At 33.1% G+C, this 20,919-nt stretch overlaps 2 pseudogenes; both read right to left on the reverse strand.

The window, feature by feature from the left end:
- Positions 1-392: 392 nt before the first annotated feature.
- Positions 393-3,300, reverse strand: LOC120191506 (annotated as a pseudogene).
- Positions 3,301-8,908: 5,608 nt separating this feature from the next.
- Positions 8,909-10,984, reverse strand: LOC120191467 (annotated as a pseudogene).
- Positions 10,985-20,919: the final 9,935 nt, after the last annotated feature.

Genomic DNA, 20,919 nt, shown 5'->3' on the forward strand with positions numbered 1-20,919 from the left:
TATCCCTTTGTTATATTTTCCTGTTTTGTCTTTCTCTGCCGTAAAGCAAAGGCATCCAATGCCAATTGGAATCTCTTTTTCTGAATAGCATTTTATAATTGGTGTCATTTGTCTCATAATCATGCATAAAATAGGAATTTACAAACTGTTTATCATAATTTAAATTAATAGATTTAAATAAAATAATTTAGTGAAATGAACCCAATTTCATAAATGTTCACAATTTGACCCCTTTGAATCTCTCATTTGATCTACTGTTTTGATTTCAGCAAATTCCAATCCACATGAAAAATAATTGATTATACAAAGTGATTGAAGCTGGATCAAAGCCATAAACATTGGAAGTAAACACAAAAGAAAAAGAATTCAAGAGACAACAACACTGAAAATGAGCCAAACTCCCTCCCCTTTCTTGTACTCGACGACGACGACAAAAATTTCCTTACACAAGAATGAAGAAATCAGGCTGTACAAACAATCTGCAGGACATGCTAAAACACCGACACGAAACAGACCAAGGTATTCTAGACTCGTGTCTTATTGAAAAGAATTTACAGATGGAGATTTCCTATTTATTCGTGTGTTGTTCTTCTAGTTGGAAGGAATACTTATCGTAAGATTGCAGTTGCTGCACCACCATTGGGATTCATCAAGATGGAGAAACATGAAGAAGATGTATTCACATTCTTAAGCTCGTCACATGGTTCTGGAAAGACAGACTCGGAATAGCCAGAAACATTCGAGCACGTCCAAGGAGTGGAACTGGTGGGACTGATTGATAGAGATACATTTAATATACATATTGAGTTGAATGGAGAATGTTTGATACCCGTGAAATTTCCTGCAAAATTGATCTTTCGGCCTGTGATGTTCTGCAGCGTGATCTTCTTGATACGGGAATGCATCAGGATCGAATTTCTCATCCGGATGGGTACCGTAATCACCAATGGCAACAAATGCTGTGTTGACGTTAAGCAAATCAGCATCTGATATGATGATCTTTGATGTAACCACCTCTACCCTGGTTGTTCTAAACTCGATACCACTGAACGAGTTGTAGAGGTAGACATGTTCCACTTGGACATTGGCAATGCCTCCAGACATTTCACTACCAAAGGCAATGGACGCACCAGCAGATGACTGAAGGTAGACCGATCGGATGTGGACATTTGTGGTAGGTCTACCATAGGCAATGCCATATTCATCCCAGCCACTCTTGAGGGCAATTGCATCATGACCCGTACTAATGTTGCAGTCCTCAATGCAAACACTATCAGAAGAATCTGAAAGCAGAATGATAAGAAAATGATTCAGTAATCTTTTGGAAAAGAAACTAAACAAATCCTATAGCAACTTGTAAGTAAAGGCAGATGCGAATAATGAAAGAAGATGACAATAGGTAAATATTTAAATGCAGCCTAGGTTCTCAAAATGAACAAAATCAGATATTCAACATCGCAAACCTGGGACTATGCCAACGGTATATGGTGATCTTGGTGGAGCATAGGCTGTTATGTTGTGTATATGTACATTGCTGCATAAAGTCCAAACAGATAGAATTTGAATTTTAACCTCATCCATTCATTTACAGATAAAAAAAAAGTTAAAAAAAAAACGAGCTCAACAAGCAGAAATGTATTAAAAACGAACCTGCAATAGACTGGATGAATGTTATACGCAGGGGCATTCAGGAAAGTAATGTTTGAAATATGTACATCCTTGGAGGATACAAATTCCACAAGGTGAGGGCGAGTATAATTTAAAGAATGAGATGTGAACCATTCCCACCAAACCGAGCCCTGCCCGTCTATGGTTCCATTATCACCTAATGCAAGAGGAAAGCATGAGTTTATCTTTAGACAACCAAGACAGCATGAGCGGAAATGAAGTTAAGGGCACCTTACCGGTTATTACGACATCACGCAACATATACCCAACCAAACTTCGATATCGCCCTCCTGGAAGTTCAATTCCTCGACCATATGATGGTAAGGGTTCAACAATACCCCAACGAGATGGATCCTTAACAAGCAAGAAAAGCAAGTCTTCAAAGAAATTGAAGCTAAAAATTGCGCCTAGCAACACGTATTATTGCTATCAGACAATCACCCGTAAATCAAGTGAATCGAGTAATGGACAAAGAAACAGGAGCAAAATAAATACCAGAGATCCAAGAATGACAGCACCCTTTTCCAAGAATAGGGTGAGATGGCTAGTAAGATTGAAGCTTCCTGTAAGCCATCGTCCCGGAGGCACGTAAAGTTGGGCGCCGCCCTTGTCGGCGAAAGACTTGAGATAGAAAATAGCATTTTGAAAGGCAACAGTATTCAAAGTTTTGCCATCTCCGACAGCACCGAATTCCAAGATGGACACTATGGGGTCTCGGTTGCAATTCCAGCTTATTATCACACCTAAGATTGCTTCCTCCTCCATTGACTTTGATCACATTGCACAATGCCAGCAGCACCAGCAACGCCACCTACGACGCCATGAAAATACACACAGTGAAGCTAGAGAAATATCCAATCAAAACATGAAAAGAAGAATAAATTTCAAATTGAAAGGATGCAAGAAAGCCTCGAGAAATATCGATATGACGTATCGAAATTGTGTAAAAACATCACAAAAAGTACAATACTAGAAGCACAAAAACAAACATAGTTATGCCCTTGTAATGAAGTAATGCCAAAAAGATAAACATTGGACACATTACCATTAAAACAAATTCCCAAACAAATCAAGCTAATTAAGGATGAAAATGACTAAATCTAAACTTTGACTAAAATTAAGGAATTACCAGGAAATTAAGCAACCATTAATTGGGAAAACTAATTAAACATCTTAAATGTCAATGTCAAAGAAAGGATCTCATTACTCTAAATGCAGGGATGATGGGGAAGTCTATAGTTTTAGAATCCAATGAAACTAAAAGCCTAAAATTCAAAGAGACTAAACATCAAATAACAGGAAGGCAATCCACATATGCATATATATGTAAGTTGAATATCACCATTGATGATGAGTAAATCCAATAACACAAACAACCCAGAAATGCAGTCAGTTCTGTTCATAAAAATAGATTTTTAAACAATTCAGTTTAAGCAAATATTTAATTTCCTTTTTAAATCCAAAGAAGCAAAACCCATAAATCAATCAAAGAAACATACTTACTGGCATCTTCATATGTCGAAGTCTTCGGCAATAGATTACCAGACAGGCAAAGTAGCAAAAAAAAAATCAAAGGAAAAATTGATACAGCAAAACCCTAATATAAATAAAAAGAAAGGAAAAAATGGAAGGAAGGAGGAGGAGAAAAGAACAGGACTTCCCTGTAAGCATATTAATTATGAGCCTTAATTATATTTATATTATATGACAAAATTCTAGGAATTCCTTTTCTTTTAATGAATTTTAACTAATTAGGAGCTAATTTACTTAATATAATTACATTTTGTTATATAATACTTAACGTGAACTAATAATATTAAGAAAAATAACAGAAATTAGTTTTTTTAATTTGATGAATAGAAATAACCTATCAAATAGGGTTCTCTTTTTTTTTCTTAACTTAAAATTCTCTCAATATTTTTGTATTGTTTTCTTCATTCCTTTTGATTTTTGTTTAATCGATGATATCACTAATCTTAATATTAATTGTCGTTCATCGATGATATTATTTTTCTAAATTTATCTTTATGACACGTTTTTTTACTTTTGTTTAAAAAACATAATTTACTTGTGATAGAATCATGTCTAAATCAATAATCCAAGGAATTCAAAAATTTAAAATTTAATTAACTTTTAAAAAGTTTGAGGACATTAAGTCCATTTAAGCCAAAAAAAATCATATATGATAACATATTAAAATATTTAATTTTTATATTAAATATTAACTTTTAATTATCATATTAATAAAAATTTAATTCCACACAATTTTCATGTATTCTTAATTTATTTAAAAATAGACGAATATTTTACAAAAACAAATAGAAATAACAACCATAAAGCAAGTGGTTAAAACCATAACTAATATATATAATATTATCAAATTAAATTTAAAATCTTAAGACTTTTTGAATTTTTAGCTTTGACAATGAGATGATGATAAGAAAATATATGTTAGAAAGACTCTCAATTTTTTAATAATGAAAATTCAAATACTTTTATAAATGTTATGTTTAGGGATGGAAACGGGCGGGTAGGGTGCGAATACCCCCTCCCATCCCCATACCCACCTAATATTTTCAATCCACCACCCGCCCACCACCCATGATGGGTACAAATTTTCAAATCCACACCCGCTCACACGGTTACATTTTCAAATATATCCCCACACTCATTACCCACTAGCGACATACCCATCTAGACCCACCTGACAGCAAACTAATGGGATGTTGGAGTTGGTTCCAGACAATTCGTGATGGGTAGCAGCGCATGCTTCAATTTGTCAGATGAGTGGCTCTACGAATGTTATGGAGACAGATTGTAGGGAGCATGTAGTCACAAAGCTGGATTGTTGAGTTGCTTTCATGTTAATGCTCATAGTGCGCCTAATATGAGTTTTGAGGAGCTAAAGAACATGGAAACTGCTGCTTTTGATGTTAATGCATATAGTACGGCTAATTTGTGTTTGGATGGACAGCATGGGCTAAAGAACATGGAAAGTGACGTGGTTAGTGGGATTATGAGTTTAATCAAAGAGCCGAATATTTCCCTAATTAAAGACCAGATTAAAGACTAAATATCCTTAATATTTTGTTAAATTATATGTTATATTTACAATATTAAAATTTATAATTAGTCTCTAAAATTACACCTAATTCATAATGGTCCAAAATTTAATAGATATTTAGCTGAGTGGGCGGATGGGGCGGGTAATGTCTCAAACCCATTACCCGCCCACACCACGACGGATACCACTTTATAAATCCACACCCGCCCACTACCCGCTAAAATTATACCCATCCCCGCTCCAATTGGAACGGATGCGGTACGGAATCTACGAACTGTACTGTTTGCCATCCCTAGTTATGTTCAAACTTGAGACCTATAGATATAACAACCACCCTTTAACTACTTAAATCGCTTAATTCATTCTTATTATATATATTGATTAATCTGGGGTAAATAGAACGTAATATCTATTCCAAATAACTCACAACCATTTGACATTGAATACTCACACTCCTAGTATTCTTGGAGCTCGAACCCAGACATCAAAGAATAACAATAATTCTTTTATTACCGAGGTCGCTTGATTGTTACTTATATATTTTAATTCAAAGGGTTAGGGATAAAATAAGAAGTAAAAATGGATCAAAGAGAATAAATGAGACACACCTTTAAAATTTTAATTCAATATATATTTTAAATATTTTTTATATTTTTAATTAATAACTTATTTTTACTTCTTAAAATTTTATAAATTTATTTTTTAGTAAGATTTTAAAAATTCGCTATCTTAACCTCACATTTTGCTTCTGTTCCGACACGGGGGAGTTTTGTTTTTGTTTTGTGAGAGTGTGTTGGAAGAACGACACGTAAGGGGAGGACAGAATTTGGGTGAAATGGTGGGTGAAAGAGTGCATGGCACGTGGTGGACTGCTAGGGCAGAGAATGTGGGTCCCATGTTCCAATCATAGCGGCAATTGCTAACCTGGTGTGGCGTTAGTCATATGACAGATAAAACTAAAACATAAAAAATACGTATGAAATATATTATACGTATACATATACATTTTCATATATACATATGGATTTCATATTTTTTGGTGAATTATACGTATACATTTATCGACGAGTTAAATATTCGCCTATATTTAGGGTAAAACTTTTAATTTTACCTTTTTATATCTTCAAATAAATGACAAAAACGATTAATATTTTTTATTTTTTATTGTTAACCTAACTATTTTAAAATTATACAAAATTAAAAAAAATACCATATAAATGAATTATCCTTTATTAAGTATGATTAAGTGTTATCTAAAAAATTTCTAAACCGTATTCACTTTAATCTAAATAATAATTATATGTATTGGTAACAACAAATTGGATTTATCGGTCATAAGTATTTCACTTCTTCTGATTTGGGATGATAACCACAGTCAGTGAGAGAATAATTGTTGATGGGTGTCTATCATGAGGAGGAAGAAAGATTGGCCGTGGTAATAAACATTCCTCCCCATTCCAATATTGATGAAGGTATATATCGTAATCTTTAGTACGTATATAAGTCATAGGGTTATTATGACTACTGTTAGGTCCGCATATTAAGTGGATCTTATAGTCAAATTTTAAATTTCATCTTAACGTACGTATCATATAGACATATCTAAAGTTTTATCTATATATCATAATTGATTGTCTGTCCAGCCAAAATTTAGATATCTCTAGAGACCGTATTAAAAAATATAATAACATGAATAAAATAATTTTGAATTTTATAAACTGAAACGATCAAATTCTATTAAATTAATCATAGATGTGGTTGTAATATATGTTTGTGTATATAATAAGATGGAAATTACAGCTCATCAGTGATATATTCTCAACCATGAAAATTGAACGCCAGTTAATGGAAACAAACAAAATAGGGCCTAACCTGGCTTTGGCTACATCCTTTTATATGCATCAACAATGTGGAATTTACTTCACCATCCAAGCTTGGATTTTTCTCTTTTAGGGCACATCAATTACATAAAAACAATACAAGCATTTATTTATTATAATCCAACTTCAAGTTTCAAGTTTAACTCGATTCATTCATAATAGTAAATCAAATATATATATATATATATATATGATTTAATTACATAATAAAAACTTATAGTTTACATAGATTTAAAACCGTTGAATGAGATAAAATAGACATTAGGAATAACAGTAGTAATTACAGATATTTATAATAGGAAACAAACACCTGAGATTAACCCATATGGGTAGGATTCAATTACATAATGTAATTTTTTTTTAATTTATATTGATTTAAATAATGGATTAGTGAAAATAGACTGTTGAGATTAACTCGTTATTTTTTAGTGAATATCTTATTATTTCATACTGTAATCTTAACTGTCTATTTTAGTCATCTAACTATCAAATTTATATAAACTAAAAAAATTACATTATGTAATTTATTTATATATATATATATATATCAAAATTTATTTGTGACAAATGGATTTATTCAATTGAACTAAAAATTATTTATTTATTACATTAAATGAAATGAAATGTATTAGAAGCAATGTGAATGGACAATGTGCAAACTAATAAGTCAATTTAAAAAATGATTAGGACCATTAAATTAAGATACAATTAGAAATAAAATAAGAACAAAAGTTGTAATATTTGAAAAAAATATATTAAACATTCTTTGTTTGAAAATGATACTTTACTTAACATGAGAGACAGCCTGTCTTAACTCCTCAAAGAATTCTTTAAGCTTGTTGGAAGTTTGAACAACTCTTTTAAAATGGTCCATTTAAGACAGCTAATATATGAAAATGACATTACCAAAAACATATTCACAATTGTTCCAACTATTTGAATTAAAATTATATGATTTAATATTTTAACATGATTAAATATAAATTAATAGTCTGGTTTTTCAACAAAAAAATAAATAATAACATGATATTTTAAAATTTATTTATTTTAGACATAATGTCAAAAAAAGGCTTCCAACGTTTGATTAAATAATTATTTTAATTCCTATTATTTTTGAAATATTTTGGCCCAAGCATATCATTTTAGGACAAAAGACTCCTATTTAGAGTGTAGATTTTTTAGTAACTAACGACTTTTATCCATGAAAAAATCCTTTTATCTTAAAATAAAATATTAAGTACCAAAATGCTTTAAAAATTAAAGATCATGAAAGCAATCATTACCCTAAACAAACTAAATAAATGAAGATGGGTGGATTTGGACCTCAAAAAGAGCTAAGAAGCATATATGCAACCCAATCAAATTTTATTAATTTATTCATATGAATCGTGGATTGGATAGCAATATTGTTGGACCAACATCATGAACATGACTTGTTGGGTTTTCCTTTTGATATTGAAATTGATGTTCAAACCTTAACCACATATCAAATTCCAAATTATAACATGTGAGAAACGACAATACAAGACCAGTGACCAAGTTTCACTACTCCCATTAACAAAGTGTGACAAAAAATACCCATCACAAATATTTCACAAATTTAATCTGTTTAAATTATAATTTAAATTTGAATTGCATACTATTTATACAAAATTTTTACAACAAATTATAGATCGATCCATTACATCTACAATCGCAATGTTTATCCAATGTTTGCAGAAGATTTGTCTGTAGAATATTTGCTTGGTCATTAATACGGTTAGGCCTACAGAAAAGGAATGGACAATGTTCCCAAGTTCTCCACCATGCAGTTGCTTTGCACCTTCGTCCGTGGATTACCATTGCAGAAGCAATTGATGAGCGTGATGAGTTCAGTTTGACACTGTCATAAAGTAAAAACAAATTTGTGCTCCGATTCGACCCGAAAGGAACTCAAAACTACCTTCGGATTGTTGAGTTAGGCTCGCGCTTGAAACTGAGCTTCTAATCCCAGGTTATGCTCAAACTTCTTACGACTAGAGCTCAAGTTGATAATGTCCCTAACCCTAATCATGGACAGGATTCAAAGCATGCCAGACGTAAGCTTATAGTATGATAATCCAAATCTTTGAATATCATTCCTGTATCCGACATTCACCTTTGAATCCAAATAACATTCTCTTTCGAGTACCTTCCATAAACGTAAAGGTTGGGATAAAAGGGAAAGGTCAACCAAAATTGTCATAATTGGAAAAAAAGACCAATAAAACAATTCAAGAAGCATCTCCATTTAATAAAACATCGGGTTTTCCCAAAATTCTGTTATTTATAACTAATTTTTTTAACATATACAAAAAACAAGTTTTGGATACTAACTACTACAGAGAAAACAAAACAGAATAACATACAAAGTTTACCGATCTTCACCATTTCGTTCACTTGTTTGCCTTCTCCTTCTTAACCCCCTGCAAAAATAAAGGGAAATCTGAATTAGAGCTGTTGAAAGAAAGATAAGAGCAAAGCAGCAACAATATTATGCATCTTACTCGGCCTGTTGGTTTGCAGGCGCAGGTACAGGTGCTGCCTTCGCAATAGGTCCCTGTATGATGAAAAAAACCAAGATTCAGTCTCAAAGAACCAACTACAGAATAAGAAAAGGGAGGTATAAAACTCATGAAGTGTGGGTGGCAAAGCGAGTATTCCAGGTCAAAATATAGCTTAGCTAGTGAAAGCTTCCAAATTTGGAAAACAATGTTTTTCTATAAGGTAGCTTTTTTATTCAACATAGATTGGTTGCAGACATTTGTTGAAACCAGGGAAAGTAACAATCAATCAAGTGAATACCACATTGAACTTCAAAAGCTTCAGAAACCATGATTCTTTCTCACATGACAATATCGACAAATGAATCAAAACACATGTTTATGTTACCTGTGCAAGGCGTTCCTCTCTTCTGGCCAACTTTCTCTCCCTGCTAGCCTTATTCTTAGCATGCTTTGCGAATACTTTCCATCAAGACACGCTTGTTCTTAAACACATTACCCTTGACCTTCATGTACATGTCATGGTACATTGCATATCAATCTTCTTGGATTCCCTGTACATACAAAGCAAACTCCTCAGAACACGCATTCTCCTCATCCAAAGGACCTTTGTTGGCAACCTTGCCTCTTGGGTACCCTTCCTTTTATCTGAAAGTATTTTAATAGATATCATTATATCTTGCTCATACTGAACTTTGAGGAACAATAGAACAGTAATCATGTATCAAACACTCTGACTAAAAGTTATCGAACTCAGATTAATCATATACCATATCCAGAGTGGCGGCCCTTCCTCTTGGCTTCCTTCATCCTACGTGCACGGGATTGAGAGTGAATCTTTGTAGGCTTCCTGATGATAAACCATCCTTCACTAGTGTCCTAACGTTCTGCCCTGCAACCAGTGATAAAATTATCAACATACATTTCAATTGGAAGAAAGAGGGGAAAAATAACAGCTTGATCTAAACATAACAGGAAAAAAAAATCCATGAAGTTGTTCACAACAAGGTAGAACGCAATCCAAAACAATACAAAATGGTAGCCTGGTTCAATTAAAGATTCATCGGTAGAAGCACAAATGAGACTCATTCTCATATGCTATTCGAGTTCAGCTCAACCATTGTTGTAGCCAGCTCAAACTATGCAAGACAAATTCTAGAATCCCAATGCTTGACTCGAGTAGATCAGAAGCCTAATTGAGCTTTTTTAGATATACATTTGTTTATTGTAAATCAGTATCAAAACTGTTCATCCAACTCAAACTTGAGCATAAATAATTAAGTTTGGAGTAGAGCATGCGAGTTGAGATCTAAGAACTTTGTCACTAAATCTGCTTTCCTAGTAATATTAGAGTGAAATTATAAAAGCATAGGGATCAAAGGACTTAATCCCACATTTGAGCAAAGTAGAGTAACAAAACCAGAATTGACCATTACACCTAAACTTTGTTACTAAATCTGCTTTCCTAGTAATAGATTAAAATACAGAAACCAAATCTATCAGTCCCTTTCTAAGAAACCAAACAAGCACTAAACAATCATAGACGAACAGTAACATCGAGAATACACACGATAAAAGAATATTCGAATAACGGATTTGGATTGAATATTGAGAAATAAATTGAATAACGGATAATAAACTGGAGAGGAAGCAACGTACTGGAGTTGGACATGGAGATCTCATTGATTTCATTAGGATCCAGCCAGACCTTGCCACGGCCGCACTTGAGAACGGTAGCGGCGAGCCGCTTCTGGAGCTTCAAAGACACCATCGATGTTTTCCCCCTTTCCTTCTCCCTCGCTTACGTGTCCGAGTTTAAAGAAAAAACACGAGGGTTTTGGAGAAGGACGGTGGAGAAGGATTTTATTACGACGTATAGAAAAAACATATATTTAGGGTTAGGGCTTTTTGGGTGTTTGAAAATAATCAAAATTGGGGTTTGGCCCAATTTATAGTTGTTGGATAATAATATGGGTTTTGCTAAAAATCAGCCTAAATTATTAACTCTTTCAGTTACCATTGTCGGTAAATCGTTGTTCTTCATCGATATTCATTAGTGATAAGATTAATATTAAGACTTGTATTTCACTCTTTTCTCTCTATTTGGATTGGTTTTCCTTGGAACCTGGTCAAATTCTACAAAAATTCATCTAAATGTTTAGCATTTTAATACTTTGATTTCTTATGACTATTGTTTGAAGAGGCTAGTTTCGAGATATATTATTATTCTTTCTGAAAGAAAATTTCTCGCAATTTAAATTTTGAACAAACATCTCAAATCCATCAAATTTGAGAAAGTTCCTAAAACCTAACAAAATGATGGGATTTTATATTTAATTTCATTAATTTAGAGAGTTTTTGAAAATATCTAAACCAACAAAATGAGGAAGATGATACAATGAATTTATTAGTATTTAAAATGATCAGAAAAAAATTAAATAATGACGATTTCCAACAACAATTAAGAAAAGTTAATTATTGACTTCCGCATCGGCACACATCAACATCAAATTATCACATCATCTAATTATTAAAGTATTAACAACTCAATACTTACATTAAAGTTAAAATTAAAATTCAGTGTTAAAATTGAAGCATTTTAAAGTTTAATAATAAAATTGATATACATTCTAAAGTTCAATTACATTTTAGGGTAAAGTATACAAATAATTTTCCGACTATAGGATATTATTTTATTGAGTCACTCAACTATTAAAAGTTACATGTCGTAACCGTCTTTCGGTTGGGCCCCGGAATTGGGCTTCGACTTGAAAAATGTGGATTGGAGTCGCCACCGACCATTTTAAAACGAATTTAGGTGGGTCGGACACCATCTTACATGATCTGCGTTTTACCAGAAATGTGTCGGGTTCGGGAGTCGGTTACGGTCAAGGAAGGATTAGCACCCTTGAACCGCCCTTTCGGTACCAATTAATTTGTCGGTTGTCTTAGTTGCAAAAATTCGAAATTTAAATTAAAATTTAACAGACCCGATTCAAATTACTTACAATTGATTGATTTGAATGCCCTTAAAAGATAAAAACGTTTGACTCGTAGCGGAGTATAAAATCGAATTAGGATAGCAAGTGTGCAAACGTGAGAATAATAAATAAAACAAGAAAAAATGAAAAAAAAAACACGTAAAAAATAATTAAAAAAATAAAAATAAACAAAATGAATAAAATGTTAAAAAACAAAGACACAGATAAAGAGAAAATATTAATGGAGTAAAAAAAATAAAAAGGTAAAAAAATTAAAAGAAATAAAAATAATGTGTACATATAAAGTAGTATTTACTAAAACAAATAAAAATAATAAATATATAATACTAAGTAAAACAAATAAAAAATAAAGATATACATGATATTAAGAAAAAAAATAAAATAAAGTAAAAATATAATATATATAAATAAATAAAAACAAAAATAGAATATTGAGAAAATATATATATAAAAACGTATAAAATATAATATTAAGAAAATATATATATATATAGTAAATGAAGAAAAATTAATACATATATATATATATAATGATATAAGATATATAATAAAAATATATATATAAAAAAAAGGAATATAAAAATATATATAATTAAAAATATATATAGGGGACGAAATTAATATAAAAGTAAATTAAAGGGTAAATTTCAAGGTAAATTAAAGATTAAGATTGACTTAGGGAGAATATTAAATACTTTTAAAAAATGAACAAGCCTCGGGAGTAGATCTAGGTTCGAAACTTCGAAACCCCACCCATTTTTTGTCATCGGCGCAACCCACGCTTTGGGTTATTCAAACCAAATCTCAAGAAAAATAACATGTACATGCGAGAAATGAACGAATCAATGTAAAAAAAGATGCTACCTTTTATTCCTTTTCGAATCGTTTACAATAGCTTTGCCTTTGTATTTTTTCGTGCGTTCCTCTGTATCTTGTATGTAAATGTGTGTTACAAATGGGGAGGATTACATGTATTTATAGTAAAAAAAACTAACTATTTTTAGAATCCTATTAACAATAGAATCCTAATGCAACTAGACTTCTTGCTCGGTTGTTGCACGTTTGTTGGTGTGGTTGTTGCTTTAAAAGATATGGTGGTGGAAGAGTCCTCTTAGGAGATGAACTCTTGCCAGTTCTATCTTTTAAGAAAATGAGTGTCTACAGTTGCCCCTCTTTGTCATTTTTCGTGGAACGAAAAATAGGACAAAGATAAAAAGACACAAATTTTCGTTCAGTGGAGTTGAAGAATAACTGCCTGTCGAATTGAGTTGCGGATGGCTTCCGTCGCGAAATCGAGTCCATCTTGAAATGATTTGAATCAGAATGTGGCTTCTCGTTGTAGTCCACTTTGGTCTCTTCTCGGTTTAAAGACCTTGGCTAAAAATTCGACTGGAAAGTAATCCATTGACTCTATAATGTGGTTGATATGCTCTCGAGCTGAATGAAACCGAACTCGAAAGGTCTTCGTTGACAGATAGCTTTTTTCGACTTAAACTATGCTGACGGAAAAAAGGCTTCTTGCTACTAAGGCACGGCTAACTCAGATCTTCTTCTCGGCTTGAAAACCTTGATTGTAGCCAGACAATAGTGTGATTGAGGTGTCATCGAGCTGAATGGAATCGAACACGACAATTTTCGTTGACAGATAGCCCTTCTTGCCTTGAGATATGCTGTAAATTTGATTTACCTCTGAGTTGAATTTAATCGAACTCGAAGGTCTTTGGTGATAGATAACCCTTCTTTGAGTTGGATATCCTTCGTCATGAAGTTGAAATCCAATATAGAGATGGATGTTACTTGTGTGTACGATTCCTCTTCGTCGTGAAGTTGAAACCGCGGGTGGCCCCTTCGTCGTGAAGTTGGTAATTGGATATCCTTCATCGTGAAGTTGAAATCCAAGTGGGTAGTATTGTTCCGAGTCCAATATCCTTCGTCGTGAAGTTGAAATTGGCTCTGGAACTGGGAAATTGTTTGTTGACAGCCAACCGCCCCTTCGCTGTGAAGTTGAGCTTGTGTTGTCTCGAGTTCAATATCATTCGCTGTGAAGTTGAAATTGACTTTGAATGAAACTAAAAAGTTGTTTGTTGACAATCAGTCGCCCCTTCGTTGTGAAGTTGAGCTTGTGTTGTCTTGAGTCTAATATTCCTCGCTGTGAAGTTAAAATTGGCTCTGAAACTGGGAATCCCCTTCGTCGTGAAGTTGAGCCTCAAATGGCACGATATCCTCCATCGTGGAGTTAAAATCGTGGATGTGCGGGTACGATATCCTCCGTCGTGGAGTTAAAATTGCGGATGGCTCCTTCGTTGTGAAGTTGAGCCTTGACTTGAATATCCTTCGTCTTGAAGTAGAAATCCAAGTATTGTATGTTGCAGATGGACACGATTCCCTTTGCCGTGAAGTTGAAACCGTGGATGACCCCTTTATTGTGAAGTTTGGCTTCGAGTTAGATATTCTCCGTCGTGAAGTTGAAATCTAATCTCGAGCAAATTGTGTCGCTTTGAGTTCAATATCCTTCGCCGCTAAGTTGAAATTGACTCTAGCTAAAACCTGAAAAAGTTATGCATATATATGATGCTATGGATGCAATGCTCTTAGGTGTGCCTAAAATGCATATGCAACATTTATCTTGGGGCTCTGGAGAGAAATCTCGATCTCTGGTTGCCTGTCTGGAATTTTGATTCTTAAATCTTCAAGTTCTGATCCCTGATCTTGAATTATTCAAATGTTCAAATCTGATGTGAACATTCTATTTTTGATTTGAGAAATGCTTCTCGACCATCTCAAGTATGTGTCTGAGGTGAGTGTAACGGTTCAGATAATGCTTCAAGAGAAGTTGTCTCGAAAAGATAGAATTCGTTTTATGGGAAACGATCTCAAAGATATCTGTTGTTTCATGAAAACAGTCTCAATGGAAACAAAATTTTGTTTTAAGGGAAATAAATTTGAAGATTTTGTGTTTCAAGAGAAACTGTCTCAAGGGAGACAAAATTTGTTTTAGGGGAAATAAATTCAAAGATTTTGTTTCAAGGGAAACTGTCTTAAGAGAGACGAAATTTGTTTCAAGAGAAACTGTCTCAAGAGAGACGAAATTTATTTCAAGGGAAATGTTTTCAATGTTTATGTTTCAAGAGAAACTGTCTCAAGGGAGACAAAATTTTGTTTCAAGGGAAACTATCTCAAGCGAGATAAAATCTTCTTTTTAAAAACAGTCTTGAGTGAAATGAAATGCCTTCTTTCGAGTGAAACAGTCTCAAGTGAGACAAATTATATTTTAAGAAAATTAATCTCAAGTGAGATAATCATCTGCATTAAATGAGACTGTCTCAAGCGATACAAAATTTATATTGGAAATATTGAATCTGAAGATGAATGTCGATCTTTCAATCTGTCGAGTTGGTTGAAGTGTGACTTCTTGCTGCTGAGTTAAGAAACCACCATCAATTTTTACAAACTCTTTTGAATCAAGTATCTTTCGCCTTGAAGTTGAAACTTGACTCTAAAGCTACAGAACTTATGCATGTGAAAAAATGATAAATATGATGCTCTAAAATGTATGCATAATGAATGAGTTCTTGTTTTATTCCTTGGACATAGTCTCATTTTTTTCCTGTTGGTTCCTACATGTGGAGGAAAAGCCTTCGGAAGATCTGATCGTTCGCATCAGGATTTTGAATCCCCGGAGATGCCCAATATTCAATGTTGAATCTCCAAAGCCCCAACATTAAAAGTGTCCCTATTGTTCCTCATTTCTTGCTTCAACATTAATTCTAAGAATGAGATTACTGTCTGAGAGCCACATGTCATTTACCAAGATCCACTCTAGAGAGATTATCTTGATTGAAAAAATGTTTCTCTTTTATTTTCAAAGTTCTGAAAATATCAATTAAAAGAGTTTCGAAAAATGTTTAATCAGAAGTTTTGAAAATATTACCCCTTTCACGGTTTTATAATTGATACGAATCATAAAACTAGAGTTCATTGGATATCAAAGAATTAATTACAATGTTAATCCTTCAATAAATTATAGCTATTTGACACGTGCCAAGATCAAAGCTATTTTTTGGAAATGGTTAAGTAAGGAAAGGATAAAAAGTCTCAGGTTATTGTGTTTGGTCAAAGGTTTGGCATTTTTTGTTTATTTGATGCTCAAAGGTTTGATGGGGTACCTTGTATGCTCCTCTACTAGAAGTGTTCTCCGACTCCCAACTTTCATGGTCATGCTCGGATTGTGCGATGCCTTATCAAGGAATTTGTGCGATCGCCTCAATTGCCCAATTTTCGTATTCGAGCTGCCTTTTCAGGTTTTCAACTCGAATCATCCTTTGGTTTCAAGACATCATTCGTAATTTACGTATTGAACCCCCCTTTGTTATTTTTCTCTATCATACATTAATTACATTGTTTTTTGCAAATAACGATTAGTCCTGATGGGCGGGATGAAATCTGAAGATAATCTATTCTGTTTAGAAATCCATGTATGATTAGAAGGGACTTTTAAGGCACGTAACGTAGGTCATGGTTCATGGTTATGAAAGAAATAGATAAAAGTCTCAGACAAGTGTTTAAAGGTGATTGAACCAAGGATCAATTCATTCTGATGTCTTCAATCATATCTTGCTCAATTTGAATCTGCTCGTATGTGTGTCTCTCTTGATGCTCTATGATCTTCGAGTGGAGTGATTCAGTAATTCATAAATGATTGTGTTTGATCAATCTCATTTGATGCTTTATGATCTTCGAGTGAAGTGGTTCAGTGATTTGATCAATCTCATAGTTTGAATCTCGATGCGTCGTTTGAATCGGGAGAATCTTTGCATATGCATATTGTCTTCTTTTTTCTTCAATTTTCCTTTGTTTTTTCTCTTTTTATTTTCTCTTTGCTTTTTTTCTCTTTTTTCTCTTTTTGTTCCGATTGAATCTTTACACTTGGCATTTGGTTCACCTTTCGGTATCTCATCTGAATCAATGTCTTCACTCATACGAGCAGATTTTCTCCACCTTGCCCCCAGTGTGGAGGGTAATCCTTGGTTAGGGTTGAATCAGAAGAAAAATACTATAGGCTCAAAAGGAGACACAAGGGATATATATTTTCTCCTGTTGTGAAGGGATGAAGAAAGAAAGCCGTTCATCATTTCATACATGGAAGTCCTCACAGAAGAGGTATCCTCAGGGGGATAGATTTTCAGGATTAATTTTATTCACATGAGAACAGTGTAATTAATGCATGGTAGAATTATTTCGAGTGAATTCTTCTTTATGTTTCTTGCCCCCAACATGTCTCAATGTTCAGGCTCCCTGCGAGATGCCCAAGTTGTGTCTTAGAAGAATGCTCATGTTCAAATGAACAACTTAATGCCTTGGGTTTTAATGATATAAAAATGTCAATTTTGAGTCTAAAAAGACAATGATGTGACTTTATTAACTCAAAGAAAGGTATGGGTATATCAAAAAGATAAAGGCATTGCTAAAAACTTTCAAAGGGAGGTAATGTCAAAATTGGTCTTTTTGGTAATGACCATGAGTTATTTTGGGTAAAGAATCAAGGTTTTATTTTAGGGTTTGAGACAGGATAAGAAAGGTCTAACCTTGTCATGTGTCAAAAATCCAATTCTTGAAGAATTAAAGAATCATTAATTCATTTAATATTCGAAAAACTAAAGATTAAGATTTGTTTAATTGCTCCACCTTAGAAGTAACATAAATTCAATCGTTTAAAAGATTAAGCGAACATGAAAGATCAAGACGTGTTCAAACAAAACAATCCTCTAAGTGCAAATGATATATGCAATACCCCTTCTTCGGCTATCCATGCCTCTGAACCCATCAAGTTTTGGATCTCGCGCTTCAGCGCCTTATAGTTCTCAAAGAAATATTTGGAGCATCCTATGTGGCAACTGCAAACAACTTCAACATTGTAGCCCTTAGGATATGTGGACTATTTCTCAGATCATCTTGACAGGCTTAGTCGTACAACCAGCTAATCGAGCTCATTCGTTATGATTTCAGTTTTTCTTTTGATGTTACAATTTTGCTTCCATGTGATGTCATGTGGTTAAAACCACTTCATCGAATTTTCCATGAAGAAATTTCATGTTTATGAAAATGCTTAAAAATGAAATATATATGCAAAATGCAAAAATGCATGAAATGTTCAAGGCATTAATCCAAAAACAGTATGTTATTGTCAATAACCTTTATTGGGACAAAGTGTTTATCTTTTAAGAGACAATAAACATATTTAAAGGTACAACCGGACTAAATCCTCTAGACCCGGAACAGGTTGACTAGTCATTTGCTTCGTCTTTCACCGGTTGAATAACCTGTTAAACTACTCTGGCCTCTCTGGATGAACCGTGAAAATGTTGAGTTATTTTTTGTACTAGTTCCCAAAAAGTGTCGAATGACTGCATCTCTGGCTTTCATCCTTTGCTGAATCGGAAATTCCATTGAAATCCTCCATCAAAGGGATTATCCGAAGTTCATTTGCTTGTTTCTTGAATTTGTCGACTGTGACTTGCCATCTTATTCTTGTTGTCTTTGAATGGACTCTCGAGGTCAGTAACCTTTTTTCTCATCTTGCCTGCCACCTTTGTCAACCCATTTTTGAAAAGTTAACTTTTGATGTACTTGATTGTGGGCATCATGTCTTCTTGATCGAATGTGACACATAGTTATCTTGCAAATTGTCCTCATTTTCTTTCTGAGTCTTTTCTGACCATAGTCGGACCCCTGCATTTTTCATCTCTTGTATTACAACCCCTTTGTCCATTAATGCAAATTATTTATGGTTAACAAACACATTTTTGTGTGTGGATCAACACCTCTTTTGAATGATGCAGATGATGAAAATAAAATAAAAGAGAGAAAAATTGAAAAGAGTTAGTAAGGTAAAGATAATAATAATGAAAAAAAATGTACTACCCCACATGATATCTACCCTACATGCTTTAATTCCTACCGGACATGATCTCTATCCGCATGCTAATTCCACAAATCCTAAGCATATTTATCTAGTTCGCATGCTTTGAACAGAAAGTAAAGCATGAAACAAAGCAACCTAGGGTTTGGAATGAGGTTTTGGGGTGGGCACTAATTCTCTATAGCCTCCCGGTTTAGGTTCTAAAAACAGGCCCCGAGTTCTCCTTGCGTTGCCCCCTTGGGCTTACCAGACCTTAGTCTTAAGCCCATTACAAAGCTTATGTGGACTAAGTTAAACTCGAGATGAATCATTCCCTTATTCTCGCACGGTGAATAAATTCACACGAAGACATAAGGTATATGAATCCCGAAGGCTACTTGCTAGGCCCGCACGGTGAATAAATTCACACGAAGGCGTCGCTTTCACCCCCACTTAAAAGGGTTCGGAGCTCGGGTATAGAGCTAGAGATAGAAACTTTTTCAAAAATCTGAAATAATTGAAAAAATGTCAGGACAATTATTTACTTAAAAAAATAATCAAAGATAAATAATTGGAATCGAATAAATAAATTAAAATTTAAACTTGTAATTTTCGCTAAAAAAAAGACAACCGAAAATTAATTTCGGCCTGACTCACTTACCTGTCCCCAGTGGAGTCGCCAAGTTATCGTAATCGTCTTTCGGTTGGGCCCCGAAATTGGGCTTCGACTTGAAAAATGTGGATTGGAGTCGCCACCGACCATTTTAAAATGAATTTAGGTGGGTCGGACACCATCTTACTTGATCTGCGTTTTTACTAGAAATGTGTCGGGTTCGGGAGTCGGTTACGGTCAAGGAAGGATTAGCACCCTTGAACCGCCTTTTTGGTACAAATTAATTTGTCGGTTGTCTTAGTTGCGAAAATTCAAAATTTAAATTAAAATTTAACAGACCCGATTCAAATTACTTACAATTGATTGATTTGAATACCCTTAAAAGATAAAAACGTTTGACTCGTAGCGGAGTATAAAATCGAATTAGGATAACAAGTGTGCAAACGTGAGAATAATAAATAAAACAAGAAAAAATGGAAAATAACAAAACACGTAAAAAATAATTAAAAAAATAAAAATAAACAAAATGAATAAAATGTTAAAAAACAAAGACACAGATAAAGGTAAAATATTAATGGAGTAAAAAAATAAAAAAGGTAAAAGAAATTAAAAATGAATAAAAATAATGTGTACATATAAAGTAGTATTTACTAAAACAAATAAAAATAATAAATATATAATACTAAGTAAAACAAATAAAAAATAAAGATATACATAATATTAAGAAAAAAAATAAAATAAAGTAAAAATATAATATATATAAATAAATAAAAACAAAAATAGAATATTAAGAAAATATATATATAAAAACATATAAAATATAATATTAAGAAAAAATATATATACATAGTAAATGAAGAAAAATTAATGCATCTATTATATATATAATGATATAAGATATAATATAAAAATAATAATATAAATAAAAAAAGGAATATAGTAAATAAATAAAAAAATATAATTAAAAATATATATATGGGACGAAATTAATATAAAACTAAAATTAAAGGATAAATTTCAAGGTAAATTAAAGATTAAGATTGACTTAGGGGGAATATTAAATACTTTAAAAAATGAACAAGCCTCGGGAGTAGATCTAGGTTCGAAACTTCGAAACCCCACCCATTTTTAGTCATCGGCGCAACCCACGCTTTGGGTTATTCAACCCAAATCTCAAGAAAAATAACATGCACATGCGAGAAATGAACGAATCAATGTAAAAAAAGATGTTACCTTTTATTTCCTTTTCGAATCGTTTACAATAGCTTTGCC

The sequence above is a fragment of the Hibiscus syriacus genome, unplaced genomic scaffold (assembly GCF_006381635.1).
Source record: "Hibiscus syriacus cultivar Baekdansim isolate YM2019G1 unplaced genomic scaffold, ASM638163v2 tig00116970_pilon, whole genome shotgun sequence".
Lineage (NCBI taxonomy): Eukaryota > Viridiplantae > Streptophyta > Magnoliopsida > Malvales > Malvaceae > Hibiscus > Hibiscus syriacus.